A 20,499-nucleotide genomic window follows, 5' to 3' on the forward strand; every position below is an offset into this window, starting at 1 on the left:
AGATCCCACATGCTGTGGAGCAATTGAGCCTGTGGGACACAACTACTGAGCCTGCACTCTAGAGCCCATGAGCCACAACTACTGAGCCCACGTGCCACAACTACTGAAGCCCGTGAGCCTAGAGCCCGTGCGCCGCAACAACAGAAGCCACCGCAATGAGAAACCCGAGCACCGCAACGAAGAGTAGCCCCTGCTCGCCGCAACTAGAGAAAGCCCGCGGGCAGCAACAGCAACAAAGACCCAACACAGCCAAAAAAAGAAAAAAGGTGAGTTGGTAAGTTCATTTCCTCCTCCTTCTTGGCCTGCAATCAAGATAAACCGCCCCCATATGGGCAGGGCCGACTTGGTTCCCGCCTCCCCGCCGCTTGGTAACTGCATATGTTATTAGGTTTGTGAGAGTTTGGGGCAGCTGCTTTGATGGAGGAGCATTTTGATTCCGCCTCTAACGCCATCACTGTTTTTCACCTTCAGAAACATATCTTCCCTCGGTCCCTGAGACTCCCGTGGACGCCGTCCGTCTCCCATCCCCGGATGGATGTCAATTTTGCACATGACATAGGAACAAAACCAACAGCAAACAACAATTTTACATTCGGACACTACTGAATGAAACAATTACGTCACAAAGTTCCTAAGTCAAACAGCAGCATCAAACCAGTTGCTAAAAGAGGTAGCAACCAAAGTGTTCTGCATTATGACAATCATATTCAGAAACCGGCTGAGCAGTCACTACTTCGGAAAATGTGAGTCCTGTGTAGGGTGTATTTTAAAATCATCTTACATGCAAACTATTATATATAGGACGGATAAACAACAAGGTGCTATTGTATAGCACAGGGAACAGTATTCAATATGCTGTGATAAACCATAATGGAGAAGAATATGAAAAAGAATATATATATGTATATGTACGTATAACTGAGTCACTTTGCTGTACAACGGAAATTAACACAACATTGTAAATCAACTATACTTCAGTAAAATTTAAAAAATTAAATTAAATTAAAACAAGTAAATAAAATAAAATCATATTACAAACAGCCTTCAGGAACAGTGGGTCATGTTCAAAGACAGGTCCTTTGATTCTGCTGAGATCTTTGATGGTTTTGGTCACGCAAAGGGGGGCCCAGGGCTAAGTTCACCCATTAGGGCCAGAAAGTGTTTTACAGACTTTCTTTTCTTTTCTTTTTTTAAAAAAATCTGCCTGCCAGTGCAGGGGACACGGGTTTGAGCCCTGGTCTGGGAAGATCCCACATGCCACGGAGCAACTAGGCCCGTGAGCCACAACTACTGAGCCTGCGCGTCTGGAGCCTGTGCTCCGCAACAAGAGAGGCCCGCTCATCTCGATGAAGAGTGTCCCCTGCTCGCCGCAACTAGAGAAAGCCCTCACACAGAAACGAAGACCCAACACACCCAAAAATAAATAAATAAATAAAATTTTTTAAAAAATCCATTAAAAAATCACAACCCTTATTGTTTATATTATGATTGAAACATTTCACAAAACAGTATTTATTCTTACCATGCACACATTCATATTTTCTGTTCTATTTCATTTCAAAGAAAGCCTGGTGGTGACCCTCTGTATTGATTCTATTACCATGAATGGGTTTTGACATAGATTGAAAAACAGTGGGCTAGGATGCTGAACTACTCTGTCAAATAGAGAAGAATAAGTGTGTAGTTCCCACCGGTAACTGGGAAAAAGCATGTGAGGGAGAGAGAGAAGAAAGGGACGTGAAAAGAGCTATGAAGATGTCGTGAGACCAGAACAATGAGGGGACAAAATGACCAAGAGTCACTGGCAGGCAACCTGGCTAAGGGACTTTTAACAACAGATTTTTTTTCTTTCCAGCTTTACTGAGATATAATTGATATATAACGTGGAGTTTAAGGTGTCTGCCATGATGATGTGACATATGTGTATACTGTGAAATGATCACCACAATAAGGTTAGTTAGCACATCCTTCACCTCACAGAGTTACCTTTTTGTGTGTGTGTATGTGGTGAGAACTTTTAAGATCTACTCTTAGCAACTTTCAAATACACATACACGGGCTTCCCTGGTGGCGCAGTGGTTGAGAGTCTGCCTGCCAATGCAGGGGACGCGGGTTCAAGCCCTGGTCTGGGAGGATCCCACATGCCGCGGAGCAACTAGGCCCGTGAGCCATAACTACTGAGCCTGCGCGTCTGGAGCCTGTGCGCCACAACAAGAGAGGCCGCGATAGTGAGAGGCCCGCGCACCGCGGTGAAGAGTGGCCCCCACTTGCTGCAACTAGAGAAAGCCCTAGCACAGAAACGAAGACCCAAAATAACAATCAATCAATCAATCAATCAATAAATCTTTAAAAAAAAAAATACACATACACTATCGTTAAGTACAGTCACCATGCTGACATTATTCATCTTATAACCGCAAGTTTGTGTCCTTCGGCCACCTTCACCCATCTTCCTCCCACCCCTGGCAACCACCCATCTGCTCTCAAAACCAGAAATTTCCGATGGCCATTTTGAAGCTGTTTGCCTTGGAGCATTGTGACCACTACCTACTCCTGAACATTCAGTTAAGTCTGTTCCTCACACAGATGCCTCCTGTACATCAGTTTTAGGTGGGATTGGAGGTGAGGCTGAATGTCATTTCTGGGTAGATATAGCGCAGAACACAGACAGTGCTTATGGGGTGAGGATGAGACCCGTAAGCTACACTAACGGTGGAGGCAGGGATCAGGGTCAGGAAATCACAGAAATGCAGGCAAACTTCTGGACTCCCCCTAGCTTTGCAGTAGGCATTCAAACCAAGGCGACTTGGATCTTTTTTAATTATTTATTTTTGGCTGCGTTGGGTCTTCGTTGCTGTACGCGGGCTTTCTCTAGTTGTGGCGAGCGGGGGCTACTCTTCGTTGCGGTGCGCGGGCTTCTCAGTGCAGTGGCTTCTCTTGTTGCGGAGCACGGGCTCTAGACGCACAGGCTTCAGTAGTTGTGGTACATGGGCTCAGTAGTTGTGGCTCGCGGGCTCAGTAGTTGTGGTGCATGGGCTTAGTTGCTCCGCGGCATGTGGGATCTTCCTGGACCAGGGCTTGAACCCATGTCCCCTGCATTAGCAGGCAGATTCTCAACCACTGCGCCACCAGGGAAGTCCCAGTGACTTGGATCTTAAGGTCAGGGTTATGCCAGGATTTTTAGACCACAGATCCCAAATCCCAAGTTCTCAGGAGCAGTTTCATACCCCAGAAAGAACCCAAGAGGAGAGATGTTAGAGCCAGGCAGAGGGAAGGTGGGAGGGAGAGGCCGGGAGAAGAGAAGGGCGGACTGCAGTCAGTAGACTTGGGACCTCCAATCTGGGGAGAGGAGCGGAGGGTTGGGACGGAGGCTGGATGAAACGTGTGAGGGGCGAAGAGCGTCTGTGGATTAGAGAGGCTGGGAGCAATGTAGGGCAGACGGGAAGGTTCAGAGAAACCCAAGGCCGGTGGATGTGACTTAGGGTGGAGGAACGGGGACAGCATTTGGGGCAGAGAATTGGAGGAGAAAACATGTGTTAATGCAGGGAAAACCTATCCACCCATAAAGATGGGCCTCAGACAAACAAATGAGAGGTGCGCTACCTGGGCTATCACTCAGTCTCTGCATGTCAAGGCAGCATGTTGCCAATTGCTAAAGGCGAAGTAGGGAAAATGCTTCCCTAGAGACCAACATCAAAAGAGAGCCACCCTCCTGAGCAGTGTTTCCTCAGCAAATCATTCACCTCTGAAGGTACAAGGAAGGGACTCGTAGAGGTGAAAACGGACATTTTTGCATCAATACAAGGTCAGCTCAGAAGCTGTCCAGGGGCAGCAAAGGCTGCAGAAAGACCAGCTAAGAATTCCCTCCCTTCCAGCACCCGTGGGCTACAGAAATAGGAGCAGGAATGAAGGGAACCTCTCTTTTCTGGGGAGGGAGGAACCTCCCTTTGCACTTCTGTATAATGTGGGCTCACAATTAAAGGTGGGATTGCAGTCTGTACTATTGAAGATCAAAGATCTGCTCTATCCAATGGTTGAGGAGAGTCTCGTATTGCTCAGATGACATAGAGTCTGACCCTTCCCTGCTTCCTCTGCCTCCTTCTATCTGTAGCCACCTGTTCAGACAGATCAGCAAGTGCTGAAAACCAATCTTGTTCATGGATTCAAATTCTATTAGGTTTCTTGCCTTTTGACGTACCTTCATCTAACGCAGCATGCAATGTAAAAATGTGACACTAGGGGGAGCGATTGTGCTCCCGACATCTGATTAGACCAAGGGCAGGAAGCTACGTTCTCATTCACAGCTGGAGGTTCATAGGGGGTAAAATTAACTGTCACAGATGAGCAAAAAAGTAGCCAACAGGGTCTTCCCTGGTGACACAGTGGTTGGCAGTCCGCCTGCCAATGCAGGGGATACGGGTTCAATCCCTGTTCCGGGAGGATCCCACGTGCCTCGGAGCAACAAAGCCCTCAAGCCACAGCTACTGAAGCCTGCGCGCCTAGAGCCCATGCTCCGCAACAAGAGAAGCCACCGCAATGAGAAGCCTGCGCGCTGCAATGAAGAGTAGACCCCTCTCGCCCCAACTAGAGAAAGCCCGCGCGCAGCAGCAAAGACTCAACGCAGCCAAAAGTAAATTAAAATTTTTTAAAAAAGAACTTAAAAAAAAAAAGTAGCCAACAACTACACCTCCTGAATTCTTTTTAGAGAAAAATATGAAAGATCCAACTCAGTGGCTTTTAAAATTAGGAACATAACTAGGGAAACTAAACCTTTATTTACTGAACACTGTTCAATATGTGACAATTATTAGTATTCACTTTTGTATTATGGCCAATTTTCAGAAAAAAAAAAAAAAGAAAGATGGCATGGGGCAATAAACCAAAGATAGATGGAGAAAGAGAGAAGGTATGAGAGAAGGGACAGGAGAGACATTGGCCAGGGAGGAAGGGTGTTAACAGTACAATAGTCAGAATTCTAAGGGGGCAGCGAGAGGGTCAGAGAAAGGAAAAGGGAGAAAAAGTCTAGAATAATCTTAAGTTTTTTCTCATTACAGTCCACATTGACAATATGAAAAACTATGGGCCTTTTCCCATACAATAGACTTATTCTTGTGTATTCAAGGGATCTATGAACCATAGGTTAAGAACTCCTGGTTTAAGGGAGTTCCCTGGTGAACTAGTGGTTAGGATTCTGGGCTTTCACTGCTGTGGCCCGGATGCAATCCCTGGTCGGGGAATTAAGATCCCACAAGCCGAGCGGTGCAGCCAAAAAAAAAAAAAAAAAAACCAACTCCTGGTTTAAACAGGGCTACAGAGTGGCAAAAGCAAAGAGAAAGATCCAGCAAGGCAGAAAGATGAAGAGATGGGTAGAAAGAGCCCCAAGGAAAGAAAGGAAGATGAGCATTCTTCTCCCCATCCCATCTTCTCTCTCATCTAAACTTACTCCCCACGTTAAAAGGGAGCACCGTGGTCTTAAAACTTATTGATAGGAGTCATTCTAGAGTAACATCAAAAGGGAGCCACCCTCCTGATCAGTGTTATCTTAGCAAATTATTCACCCTCAAGACCCAGTGAAGGGACTCACATAGGTGTAACGGACATTTTTGACTCAATACAAGGTCAGCTCAGAAGCTGTCCAGGGGCCAGTAGGAGTCCTGGATGCCATCCATGGATAGGCAGCAGAAGCAAAGCCTGCAGAAAGACGAGCTAAGGCTTCCCTCCCTTTCAGCACCCGTGGGCTACAGAAATGGGGGCAGGAATGAAGGGAACCTCCCTTTTCTGGGGTGGGGGAGGAGCCTCCCTTTGCACTTCTGTATAGAGTGGGCTCACGGTTAAAGAAGGTGGCTGTCTGTGTTGAAACCATCAACCTGAAGTGTCTAAAGCTGACCTTTGCCCCAGGCTTCTTCCCTTTCCTTGGAGTGTTGGCTGGGGCTGACCCAGGAAAGCCACAAATTCCACCTTGTCTTCCAACTTAATTTTTAACTCCAAATAGATATTTTTGGCTCTAGGATTTTTATTCTAGAGTTCTACCAAGAGATAAAGAGCTCCAAGAAAAAGGTACTGTAGGGGGTTTGAAGCAGGGATAATATAAGAAATGAAGTTTCTGGATTAGGCCAGCCCTTTTACAGGAATAGGGATACTGACATGATATTCTTAACCTCACGTTGTTTTCTTAGGGGTTATATTTCCGAAGTATCTAGGAGGCTGGAGGCAGGAATTGCTTAAAAGAACAGAGGCTTTGTTTTGGATGACTTGGGGCAGACAATGTCCCTATTCAAGGGATCAAGGTGGGCTGGGCAGGGGTAATGGATGGAGGAAGAAAGGAATAGATCAAGTGTGAAAAGTCTGTGCCAAACAGCCTCATGAGCTTCCTTCCAGCTAATCTGACCCTTTTCAATGAGAAGGGTGAACTAAAGTGTTGCTTTGATGATTGTTCCACTTTTTTCCATGGAGGTGAACGTGGTGGGAGCCATATGGCCTCCATTCATTTGCAGTCCTACAAGAGGAGGCTCTGGGCCAAATGTGAATAATGAGCTCCTCCCCTCCAGTCAGTCAACAAGCGATGCTCATTAGGAAAGCTGACTCAGAAGTGCCCTGTCACTCCCTGGAGCTGCACTGCTCCCACTAGGCTGGCTGGCAGGTGTCTGCCTACTTCACACATGCCCACCTCACGGCACAGGCAAGCTGCTGCAGAGAGAGGAATTCAGGGACAAAGGGAAGGGGAAAATCTCAGGAAGTATTCAGAACAACTCACCATCCCCTGCTTATTTGTCCTTCAGTGATAAAGGGGATTTACTTGTTGCCTAAGGGATTCAAGAATCCATGATGCGGGGGAGTGTTTTTCAAAGTGTGGTCCTCAGGCCACAGGCATCCGAATCATATGTGCTTCTAGATTCAGATTCCTGGGCCCTACCTCGGACCTACTGTCTCTAAATCTCTGAGGGGCTACAGGCTGTTGGGTAGGGCCAGGTCTTGGGGAGAAAATGGTGGGCTCCAGGAGGGCTCGCACCAATGAGTACTCCCCAGAACTACCGTCCCCAGTGTCCTCATCCCCGCAGTGAGCCACAGCCATCGCCACCCCCGCCTCCGCACTAGACCCTCCAATACTAGCAGATCCTGCCATCTCCAACCTAGCTTTCTGGGCCAGCGAGAGCTTGCCACCTGTGCCCCAGGCTCAATCCACTTCAGTCCCCCTCACAAGAAGATCAATTAGCATCTGTCCATAGACAAGACACCACTGAGAAAATCCCAGAAAGTAGGGGTGACGCTGAAGCACCCCCCTGGACCACAGAGACTGAGAAGGACCACATTAGAAGGCAGGAGGAGCGGCTGCACTCTGACCACGTTGCCCCTCCCCCAGGCCGGCACAGCACTACCTGAAGAGGGTCCCTCGCCTACAGTCTCTCCAGCGGGAAAAAGAGAACCCAAAGTGGACACGCAGCTTTCCCAGTATCGCGGAACGCGCTTCCAGGGAGGCCCATTCGGGTCTCGCCTCGAAGAGATCACTTGGGGAACCGGCTGGGCTCCACCACTGGAGACAGAGAGCCAGGCTTGCAACATCCAGCACTCAGACCTCCGCAGACCGCATTACTACTTGCCGTGCGCCGGTGCAGAGATCCCAGCCCGTGGCTCTGCTTGTGGTCCTGTCTGGCCAGGGAATACGGTTGTTTGGCAGTTCTGCCTGATTTGAGTCTCCAGTCAAGGGCCCCCACCAGCTCATTCTACCGCCTCACTTCAGCAGGAAAGCAAATACACAGCCTCGGTTCCTGCCCATCCGGGAAACCTGGCCAGAGAACCTGGGCAGCGGCAGAGCACATCCTATAGTGCTGGTTGGTCTGGGATCTGAATTGACATATTTCCAAAGAAGATATTCAAATGGCCAACAGGTACATGAAAAGATACTCAACATCGCTAATCATCAGGGAAATGCAAATCAAGTGTCTCCTTCCATTATTTGATGCCACCATCTTCATATGTAGCCTCTAGATTCCTGGCTTTTTATAAAAGATATAACTCAGGAGCAGCCAGATGGAAGAGATGCACAGGGCAAAGTATGGGGAGACAGTGCAGAGCTTCCATGCTCCTCCAAGCACGCCGCTCTGAGGCAGGAGACAGATGGGCCCCAGACTGAGCCGTTGGAGTCTGTCCCCTGTGGAGAGATACTCCAAGATGAAGACAACAGCAGGAGGGAGGAGGAGCTGAATCCTGCCCAGATAAGAGATCAAGAGACCACATATTTCTCATTCTCGAGGTCAAGGAGAACTTCCTGACTACACATGCGCAGAAAGGCTCCTTGGGGGTCAAAAAGGGAGGGGGCGCCACCCCACAGTAGGTGATGTCAACCTACCCATAGGCCTCTGCACTAGAATCCATCTTGGCTCAGAGATGCACGTGCACACATGGGAGGACCCTGAGATGTACCAAATGTGGGCTCAGAGCCAGGCAAAGCAAGATGATTGGCCAGAGGGAACCCGGAAGAAATGCCCCATGTAAGTGATTCAAGCTATCACGAGGGCGCGACTCTCTCTCTGAGCCCACCCACGTGAGTCTATTCACACGTACTCTTTTTCCTCCTAATAAACACTTGTTTCACTACTTTCCGTCTCTTTGTGGAATTTCATTTCTAAAAAGCCGACAGGCCAGGACCTTGTCACTGGTTACTGGCCCTCGTGTTCTAGTGGCTAGGATTCAGAGCTCTCACTGCCACGGCCTGACTTCAATCTCTGGCAGGGGAATTCTGCTTCAAGCTGCCGCAGGCTGAGACCACCCGAGATCAACTCTCCCCAAATCTCTATGTGTTCACCAACCCAGAAGCTTCTACTTTAACCTCATTCTTGAGAGATAGTTTTGCTGGTTGATAATTCTTGGTTTACAGTTATTTTGCTCTCAGTAAATTAAGATATATTCCTGGCTTCTGACTTCCATTATTGCTATAGAGAAATCAGCTTTCAGTGTAATCGCCATTCCTTTGAGATCGATCTTTCCCCTCTCTGGCTGCTTTAAGATTTTTTCCCCTTTGGTATTCATCAGTTTTCCTATGAGATGTCTAAGTGCTGTTAAAAAAAAAAAAAGTATTCATCTTAGGATTCGCTGGGCTCCATGGACCTAATGATTATTGTCTTTCAACAATTCTAGAAATTTCCTAGCAATTAACACTTCAAATATTTCTTTGTTCCCATTATTCTTTCCGGAATGTTGATTAATCTCATTTCATATTTTCGATCTCTTTCTTCCTCTGTGCTGCCTTTAGGGTAATTTCTTCAAATTAATCTTGTATTATTTATTGCTGCATAACAAATTAGCCCAAAACCTAGCAGCTTAAAGCAACAAACATTTATTGCTTCACACAGTTTCTGGGGGTCAGGAATCCAGGAGTGACTTAGTTGGGTGGTTTTCGCTCGGTGTCTCTCACAGGGTGGCAGTCAAGCTGCCCCTGGGGCTGTAATCAAATGAGGGCAGGACCGGGGCCGGCGAGCTGCTTCCAAGAGGGCTCACTCAGCAGGCCTCTGTCCCGCCCCACAGGGCCTCCCAGCAGGCTGCCAGAGTGTTCTCGTGACACAGGAGCTGGCTTCCCCAAGCCAGGGGTCTAAGGGGGCGGGAAAGCAGCAGCAGGAAGGCACAGTGTCTTTTAGGACCCAGTCCCCAAATCACACACCTTCACTTCTGCTTTATTCAATTTGTTAGAAGCATATCACTAAGTCCGGTCTATACTTAAGGAAAGGAGAATTAAACTCCACCTCTTGAAAGGAAGAATATCAAAGAATTCTGGACATTTAAAAATCACCACAGGGCTTCCCTGGCGGTCCAGTGGTTAAGACTCTGCGCTTCCAATGCAGGGGGGCACGGGTTCCATCCCTGGTCGGGGAACTAAGATCCCGCGTGCCGCACGGCGCGGCCAAAAATAATAATTTTAAAAATAAAAAATAAAGTTAAAAAAAATCACCACATATATTTTAGTTCAGTAGTCTTTCATCAGTTGTGCTTAATCTGTTGTTTCTAATTTTGATTATTAAATCATCCATAGCTAGAAATTCAACTAGGTCCCTTTTTTCATATCTGCCTAGTCATTTTTCATAGTATCGTGTTATATACCCAATACCTTCTTTAATTTCTTTAAACATGTTAAATTGTTATTTTATATTGTGTGTTGACTCTAACGTCTTAAGCCTTTGGAGAATAGGCTGTCACTTGGGATGTCTTGTTCTTTTTTGTGTGTTTTGCTAGTTTTGACTATGAACTGCTCCTTTCCCTTGGAAATTTCTCTGTGGAAATTCCTTGGCACCTAAATTAAAATTGCTTTCCTCTAAAGAAAATGTGCATTTGCTTCTGACAACTGCCTGAAGTAACAAGCAATCCAGAACACTTTGAGTTATATTCTTGGCTCAAGGTTCAGATCACACACAGTGTATATTTGGACCAAAAAATGTGAATGAGGGCCTTTACACATTCTCAGGAGGAAATTCCACCATACTCCTGCCAACCAATACTAAATTTGAATTCAAATTTCTTTGATGTCCTGTTCTGGGTGACTTTCTTTTCTTCTTTCTCCTTTACATTGAAGGTATAACCCATTGAAGTCCCAGCTTTATGCAGAGATCTATTACATTCTCCAACTGATGTTGACCTTAGGGTTAGTCTCTTGTCCCCCAAATATGGTGTTGTCTCCAGGGCTCAGCAAAAAAACCTCTTAGAGCAGAAGCTGGTATTGGTGCTGCTTTATCGCCAATGTTTCTTGCTTTCACTTTGTTTTTGACTTTTGTTGGTAAGATCATGCCAGTTCAGCAATACAAACACAAAGGTGATTTTTATATATAATCCAGCATTTTAACTGCTTACATTGGGAGGGTCATTGAAAGTACCTAATCTTCCAACTGCTGGAAATGTAAGTTCCCCATTTTCTCTTCAATCCACTCCATGCTGGCCCCCCTCCCACTCTATTTAAGTTGTTCTTTTCAATAACCTCCACGTTGTCAAGTCAAATGATCTTCCTCCGTCATCATCTTATTTTATCTTTAAGCATCATTTGACTGGTTTAACGACTCCCTCCTTTATAAAACACTTCTCTCCTGGCTTCTCTAACACGTTCCCTGGATATTCTTATCTCACTGGCTTCTCCTTCTCAGTCTCCTTTTCTGACCCTTTGTCTTCCACACAACTTCTCCTCTCTATCCAGTCTTCTCCAAGGTGACCTCATATAAACTGATGGCTTTAAATCCTACCTGTATCTTGATGACTCTCACATTTCTATCTCAGGCCAAAATCTCAACATGAGCTCTAGACTTATATCCAACTGCTTACTTGACATCTTCACTTGGATAACTAATAGTCACTTTAAACCTAACCTGTCCAAAACAGAGCTCTTGATTTTCCCCTTCAGCATGTATTCTTCCTCCAGTTTTCTCCACCTTAGGAAGTGGCCCCTACTCCACCTCACTGCTATAGCCAAAGAACTAAGAGTCATCTTTCATCGTCCCCTTTTCCTCTACTATCACATCCAATGTTTAAGACATCCTGAATCTTCCCTTTTCTGTCCATCTCTACAACTACCATCTGAGTCCTAGTCATCATTATCTCTAACGTGTACTAATGCAATTGCTTTTTTATTGGTTTCCCTGTGTGCATTCTTGATTTTCATAATCCATCTTCATAGAGCTACCAGAATAATTTTTTAAAAAGGAAAATTAGGTCGTGTTAATCACTAAATTAAAATGCTTCAATGGCACTCTTTTGCACTTTGAACAAAATCCATATTCTTTACCAAGACCTTTAAGCCTCTCCCTCCAGGACAGTCTTAGTCTTGTAACACTTATTACTATCTGAAATTAATCCGTTAATGTCTTTACTTATTTATTGTCTGCCTCCCCCTTTTAGATTCAAAATTTTGATTATAGAACTAAAACAGAACTGCCTGTTTTGCTCCCTGCCATAACCGCAGCAATTAATAGGTGATTAATAAATTCCTATCGATTGGATCTTTCATACTCTATAAAGTTCTCTGAATGCCCAGTCTTCGTGGCAGAAGTAACTTCTTCCACATTTGTTCTCAAATAACACTTTGAACACATCAGTATTACGGTCCTCATGTGTTGAAAAGCTTATCTCCTTACTAGAGTGTGAACTTTACAGGAGTATAAATCATGACATTTTCTTCTTTGAATTCCTAGGGTCTTACTCACTACCTGGTAAGGAGTAGGTAGACAAATGAGTGTTTACTGAATAAATGAATGAATTAATTCATGCTAATGAATGGTCACAGAGACTTGAAAGATCATTTTCTAAAATTACTTTCATCAACAGACAAGAAAAACAATATGAATATAACCCTCGGCTCTGGAAAAACAACTAAAACTGTGACAGCTAAAACAAGTTTATAGTTAAATATGCCATGTCTCTGCCAAAGAACTCCTACCAATGGATAGGACAAAAGACAGGAAGAAAAGGACTTCTGGATTAAAGGTGTAGTTTGTTCTCCTCTGAATTTGCTGACCAATTTTAGTGCTGCAGCAATGGCTCCAGAAACAAGCCAATTTCTGGCAGCCACATGGCCCACATAATCTTTGGAATTTTCAGAAATGCTTACCATTAAGGGAATCTCTCCTTGCTTTGTGGTAAGGGTTCATTTGGAATCTACTATATTGATGGCTAAGGGCACAGGTATTACCCCTGTCCTCAGGATTCTTACCAACGGTTCCCTTAAACTGGCTCAACCAAAGCCCAACCTGTTGCCAGAGAACAATGTCCCTTCGTCTGCCCTTGCAGCCACCAGGACTTGTGGGAAACCGGAAGCTTGCATATAGATATTAGTCATGGATCTAGTCCCCGTATTCAGCAAACACTTTTCTAGCAAATCCGGTGCCAAAAAAGTCTTAAAATAAAACTGTACATGCTTCATTGATTCACTTCATGTGAAGTGTTTAAATGCTTCTATTGTATTTATTATTGTTCAGTAGCTCACCTAATATTATTTGAAGTTGATGAAGACTTTCCATTAGCCCCTTAGGGCCTTTAGTTTTGCGCTAAGAGATAGTGAAAAGGGCTCAACATAATTTTTCAGCAGCAAAATAGAAGATAGTTACTAATCAGTACCTTAGCAAAAACCTTTTGCTATTTTCAAAATACTTTTGAGTGCCTGCTTAGTTTTGTGTTGATTTCTTTTTTTAAATAAATGGATTTGTATATAACGCTCTTTTGTGAATGCATGTGGTGCTCCGGAGTACCCAGAGACCAGGTGGTAAAGCTGCGTTCCTTACCTTTTTAGTTCTTGGCACACCTGAAAATCTCGACATTCTCCCGAGGCTCCTCTCATCTTCTGCTCCTTATCTCCTTCTGACAAATGGGTGGGTACGCTGGTGGGAGTGTGGGGTTGATAAAAACATATGCTAGATTAGCAGAGAAAAATGAAGAGCAGTGTTTAAAAGAGGAAAGTAGGATGGAAGAGAGGATAAAAGGAGAAATGGGAATAAAAAGAAAACTGGAAAATAATGGTGAAAATAAATGAAGAATAAAATTGGAAGGAGGGCACCAGGGACTGATTGCTTTTATTAATCTCAGTACCTCCAACCTATCCCAGCCACCTCAGCTGTCTGTTCCATGGCAACTGGCCAGCTCTCTGAAACGTTTCTGGTCCCTAATGGACTCCTTGGGCCATTTTCCATTACTCACTTGTTCATTGCTTACACTTTGCAGATGTGCAAGTGTGAGGCTGAATATATTAGTCTTCTATTGCTGCTCTAACAAATTACCCTAAATTTAGGGGCTTAAGCAACACAAACTTATTATCTTCTGTACGTCTGACATGGATCTCACAGGGCTAAAATGAAGATGTCAGCAGTTCCTTTAGGAAGACTTTTGGGGAGTGTTAATTTCCTTGATCATTTTGGTTGTTGGCCGATTTCAAAATGACATGGAAGGCCTTACAGAGTAGTAAGGCCTGTTACTGAAATCATTCAAGCCGAGGCTTATAAAAGATGGTTCTGAAGGATTTTTGCACTGGGTTGGAAGTTGGACCTTATGATTTCTAAGGTCCCTTCCAACTAAAGACTACGATCTAGGCAAAAAACTCTAATGGCAGTTTAAATCCTGATCTGCTGTCCTGTGTGTGAAAAAAAAAAAAAAATCAACTAATTTGCTTACGTGGGTAGGATTTTCTATTGGGAAATTGATACAGATACTTTAATGTATTCATTTTTTCCCCTATTATGTGCCTAGTGGCGGTATATATTGAGGATATAATAATGAACAGAGATGGGACGCATCTATATCAACAAGATAAGTGTGAAAGAGATATAATACAGAATGGTATGTTTATATATTTCTATATTCCAGATTAGTGTGGGTCCTGTTATTATGAATGAAAAAATTAGTCATTAGAAGAACATAAAATATGAAACCTAATTTAAAAATAGCAGCGTAGGGGCGGGGGCCGGTGGGGCCTGGCGGACAGGCTGCGACGGGGCTGGACTCGCCTGGACGCGGGTGTGCTGGGCTGTGAGGGGGTGAAGCGGGCGCTGCGACCCGCCGGCGATGGGCCAGCCCTGGTCTGGCGGGGCCTAGCCGGAGGCGAGGGCGGCGCGGGGGCCAGGCCTGTCGGGCGGGCGGCCCTGGGGCTGAGTTGCTTCAGGTCGTGACCAGCCTTTGAAAAAGGAGAAACCCAAATGGAAAAGCGATTATTATCCCATGACAGATAGACAACTGCTCAGCAAGAGAGATGAATTTTGGGATACTGCACCGGCTTTTGAAGGCTGTGAAGAGATTTGGGATGCCTTGAAGGCTGCAGCACGTGCTTTTGAAAGCAACGATCATGACCTGGCGCAGGCAATCACTGACGGTGCGAACATAACGTTACCACACGGTGCGCTTACAGAGTGCTACGATGAACTAGGGACTAGGCATCAGCTTCCAGTCTAATGCGTGGCACCACCAATCAACATGATAGAGGTAAAGAGCAACATAGAGACTCGGGATATTCCTGAGCCACCACCCAATTCTGGGTATGAATCTCAGCTCCGTCTGCGCCGTTCCACCAGCAGGGACTCAACCCTGTGGTCCACGGCACAGACACACTGTACCCCATGAAGAGGCGGGTACGTGCAAGCAGAAGGAGTGGAACCGGGTAGTCAGCGGTGGTTCTTTTCTGGCAGACCTCTCACTGACAAAATGAAGTTGCAAGACCTGAAGATCGCAAAGGACTATGTTGTACAGGTTATAATGAGCCAACCTTTGCAAAACCCAACACCAGTTGAGAACTGAACTGGTCCTGTTGGCTGTCCCCAGATCCCTCCTGCTCCTTTTTATTGCTGTCGTTATCATTTCCTACTCTACGGTGTGAAATTTATTTTCACTGCTCTGAATTCCATATGAATGGATTTAGTTCTCGGGAATTACAAGTGAAAAATTCCATCTGTGATGGAGACCAACAAAAATAATTAATAAAACATAAAGAGCCAGGCTTTGAGACTCATGTAATTACAGTTTCTAATTCGAGAGGCAGTTGAGAAATAGATAACCATTTATTTAAAAATACCCAACAACTATCTAATGGCTGTAAATGATTTGGACTGTGAATAGAACACTGCATTCATGAAGAACAGCACACCAAGCACCTGTAAATACAGAATTCTTAAAAAATAAATCAAATTTCTGGAAATCATCAATAACAGTTATAAAACTTGAGCTTTTTAAAATGGAAACTGAAAGGAGCAGTACTTGAGGTTCGCTTCTTTTCTGGTCTTAATTCCTTGTTCAATTAATATTTAGCCATAAAGGAGACCAGCAAACTGTGTTTCAGTATTGCTTTCCCTATCCCCATATGTTGAGCTCCTTATTTACATTCACACTAAATTTTGGTGCCTTCCAGCACATTGGTGGCAGGCACCTTTCTGGAACACTAGGCAATAATTTAGTCAGTGCATTCAGATCTCTGACTTCCAACTGATACTTGGTTGAAAAGTCTATTTTCCTCTTGCTGCATAGGTATTTTGAAATGTCTATATAATGAAGCTGTTTCACATCCAGGCTTAGAAGGTCACTATTATGTAATACCTTCATTGATCTACCTACTCTGTTTAGAACTTTTCAGAGCTAACTGTACCCCCAAATGCGTGGATACAAGGCCAGGGAATGCACAGAATCAAGTACAGCTGTTCCCACTGTAGGATAATAAAGTAATTATCTCTTCTCCCCCAGTTTGCAGGAAGGGTGTAAGGAAAACCCATTCTATCTGTGCCTGGGAGAACTGTGGCTACCTTCAATCTTTTAGAAAAAATTTCAACTTATAATTTGCTAGTGTGAAAGATTTACTGACATCAATTAAACATCGGCAGTGAGACCAAATGATGATACGTTGCTTTATACTTTAGTACTTTCCATAGTTCACTGTTACCTACAGTTGTGATGGATGAGAATTTTCCTCTCTCATCTTTCCTAGCAAAGAGGCAAATTAAGAAGCATCTGCAGATTTTATCAGAGGACGAAAAATTTGGTGAGATAACCTGATTCTTCTGTACTAGGACTGGAATAAAGCTGCCAAGGATTATATTTAATTTGGAGCCTTTTCAAAGCTGGTTCCGTAAGTGAGAAGGGGGCTACCACATGACCTCTGAACCCCTGAGAATCCATGAGATGGAAAAGTAGAGGCAAGAAGGCATTTACGTTGTTCTCAAATGAGAAATAATCAAACCTCCACACCTATTTTGGATGTGAAGCACCATTATTAATTTTAATGGCAAAATGAAACTATTTAGTTTAAATGTAATGTTTAAAATAGTATTGCATTTCCTATAGCTTTATTACACATATCTATAATTGTAACATATCATGTTTCTGAGAGCTTTAACTACTTCTCTTCTTTATGCAATCATTTTAAAGATTGTGGCTACATTTAATTTAGGTTTACTGACAATTGAATCTAAATTCAAGAGGCGACAACAGCATTAATTCCAAAGGAGGATTTTTATACATGGAGGTGGAGGTATGCGAGGGTATTTCAATATAATGCCCCGTCATCACAATGCTTCCTTATTAATTTGTGTGCCACATTGAACAGCAACATCTCTCAAAGGTTGTCAACTGGAGGAAAAAAAGTGTCCAAATCTATTTTTCTTAAGTAAATTTGGTGATATAATAAAGAAAAATAAAAAATAAAAATAGCAGTGTAATATGTTAAATAGAGTCTAGAAGATGAGGTAGAAAACTATACTCAGTCAGGTACTAATGACAAAATACAGAACAAATCATTTAATTTTATTACAAATTTCCAATTTATAACCAAAATATACAACCACTACATTTAAAATCAGTTTATACACTCACAGTTAAAGTGCTAAGTAAAAACATTTACAAAAACTGACATCAGTCTACTGTAAACAAAATAAATCTACAAGAGCAGAGTGCAAAGCACATCCAGCTAATGTGAAAGTACATTTCATGCTCTAATCAAGCGCACTTGTCCTATACAGAGCTCAACAGTAACTTCTCCACTCATCTGGAAAAGAATGAACGATTTTAAATACATAAAAAAGAAACATGAAGAACTAATGCCACAAAATACAAGTCTTTATTAGCATAAACAGTTTCTAACTAGATGTTTATATGATAAAGCAAGATTAAAATTTTAGAATCAATTTTAGAATCACCTCATCAACTTAATTCAGATTAGGGTTTGAAAACTAAATTGCTAAGTGCCAGCTGTTTAAGAATAATAGTTTTTGAAAATAATGAAAAAGGAATATCCTTTCTACCTTTATATCTCTTGAAAAAAAGAGAAGGTGGTGGTCATTGCTGATAACAGTAAAATGAGGAAAGACTTTTTTTTAAAACAAGAATGGACAGTGCCCATCTGTAAATTTAACATCAAGGAGCAGAGCTGGAAGACAGGCCTAGCTGAAGGTAGGGTAGACAGAGGCTGAAACACAGACAGCCTTAGAAGAGCACGGGTGAAGGATATCTAGGATGTTCCAGACACAGCCTTTGAACTGAAAAACATGAGATCAGCAAGGCCCTGACTTCATATGACGCATAAAAAAGAAATGACTAGCTCCTTTCTTCAAGGTCACTGAAAATATACAGCACTTTCAGTCATCACATGGGTTCAGGGAAAGAGGAGCAGATTCCCAAGTTAGGTCATTTAAATGATATCTCCTGTCTCAAAATAGTTCCACCAACACTAAATTATTTCCACTTTTAAAGCTTAATATTCTACTAACTGATAGTAATCTGTGCTAACAACAATGTATTTGTTTGTTTTTAAGAGAGGTGAAAGGGCTATAGTCACTAGCACTTTATTCCAAACCAAGACCCCTAGATTAATACTGGAGTGCACTAGGTCAGCTCTTGTTGGCTATCTGTTACCCTTATTATTCACAAAAATATTATTTATATGAGGAGATGTAGTATGACTTTGGAACAACGCAATCTGCAACCTTTTAGAACATAGCTCTATTTAAAATTGGGGATTTCCTGTGTAGGAGCTTCTTAATTTTATATGCTTTTTTATACTCATATATTTTAATTCTTACAACCTGAAACATATGCATAAAGAAAATCTTTAAATGGCACTTTAAGGCAAATTTGTTGACTACATAACATAATAGTATTCATTATTTTAGAATGCCTATCAAGAAGATAAAATTCTATAGCTGGCAAAATTTGAGTCCATATTAGATATTGGGTGGGGAGGGGAGTTATTTTGCCTCTAAATGATATTTAGATGTATAACAATATTTCAGTAATGAAAGCTTAAAAACTATATACAGATTTAATGAAAGGCGTATGTAACTTATGTATTCCCAAAAGATATTTGCTTCAATTACTGAAGTCATTTTGATTAAACATCTTTGAAAACTGGGCAATTTAACAGCAAAACAAAGCAGAATTTTCTTGATAGACCTATGGTTATCTGTAGTTTGAGTCTCCTTCATAAAGCCTCTGGTAGGTTGATTAAAAGAGTTGAAATGGGAAGTCATTACATCTGTTCTAAAGGATCTTTGTTTGGTTGTTTCTTGAATATATATTATGAAATTGTTAACATTTGATCAACAAAACCAGCAACTTCACACAGCTCAGAATAATACTATCCAACTATGACCATGTAATATGAATCTCCTTGGGCTGATTCTCAAAAGAACAGTCCATCTATGGAAGACTTTTCTGCTGAGATGACTGTGATAACCTAATATATACAATACTGTACAACATTAAGAAAATAAGACAAAACGAAAAAAGTCTCAAAAAAAAAAGCTCACATTAAATAAATGTGAGCTTCAGGTATCATATATTACAGATAGTGAAATAACTATTAACTATAATAAATTGTAGACATATATACTTACATAAATAATATCCCCAATTCACTAACAGATTAAAATACAGTGAAGTTGGTATTTTCCTAATTTAAAAAGTTTAAATTAGAAGAAACAGTTTCCATAGCTCTTTCAAATAAAAATAAGACAATTTAATAGCTTTTGAGTGTCAAATGAACTTTTCTTTTTGGGACTGGGAGTAAGGGATTGTGGTGTTGCTATCTTTATCATGCCAAAGTAAATTTCTAAACTGCAGTCACTCCTTCACATATGCAATACATTTAAACTGCAATGAAAAAATAAAACTCTCGAAAACCGAATTTGGCATTTCTCAAAATAAAAGCAGAAAAGTTGTTTTAAGTTGGTATTAAAGATCTGTGAAATGGGATAATTTTAGAGAAATTAACTTTTTAAAAAGATGAATGATAAAGAATTCAGATTTACTATGATAATTCACAAGCTAAGGTAAAAATAGCACCTGATGACAAGAATTTCCAGACTAATATTTTCAAATCAGAGTCCTTTTCATGATTAAAAAAATAATTTTAAGTTCACATATAAAGAAAACACAATATTTTCAAGTACATAAACACCTCAGCTCAGTGTAAAGAACTACTGTGTTGATCTTGTCTCAGATATATAGAATTATTTCATATTAAATCTTTCTGCCAACAAGAGTAGTTCAAAGAAAAATTATCTGAGGCAGGACTAAGGGAGGGAGACAGGGAAGACATAAACTTCCTTTTCAAGACTGGAGGAGGGGATAAGTAGGTAGAGAAATAGAAAAATAGTGGATGTTTAAATATAAATTAAATCACCCTAGGATTATCTGTTTTATCTTATAGAATATCCCATTATCAAAACCCAGAAAATACTCGATGAAATGTTTAGACCTCAGACTCAAGCTTAACAAATGTAATATCAAAACATGCAGAGACAGAGAACTGAAAATAAAGTTGTTGTTTTTAACAGGCAGTTAAAATAACATTGTAATATAGGCATGTCTGAATGAGAGAAGCTGGGCATCTAATTTAATTTCTGGAAGTCAGGAGAGTTGTCTGATCCAGTGAACTGACCAAAGACAAGGAATCAAGTACAGCCAAAGAAATCACACCAGAAACCAGTACACCTTCCTATATCAACTTTCCATTATTCTTCTCTACCCATCAGACACCAAACCCAATACCTAGACTGTAAATCT

General features: G+C 42.3%; 1 pseudogene; it reads left to right on the plus strand.

The window, feature by feature from the left end:
- LOC118896940 overlaps positions 1 to 15,249 on the plus strand; it is a 34,674-nt pseudogene extending 19,425 nt beyond the window's left edge.
- The last annotated feature ends 5,250 nt before the right edge of the window (positions 15,250 to 20,499 follow it).

Source organism: Balaenoptera musculus, chromosome 6, assembly GCF_009873245.2.
Source record: "Balaenoptera musculus isolate JJ_BM4_2016_0621 chromosome 6, mBalMus1.pri.v3, whole genome shotgun sequence".
NCBI classification, from domain to species: Eukaryota; Metazoa; Chordata; class Mammalia; order Artiodactyla; family Balaenopteridae; genus Balaenoptera; species Balaenoptera musculus.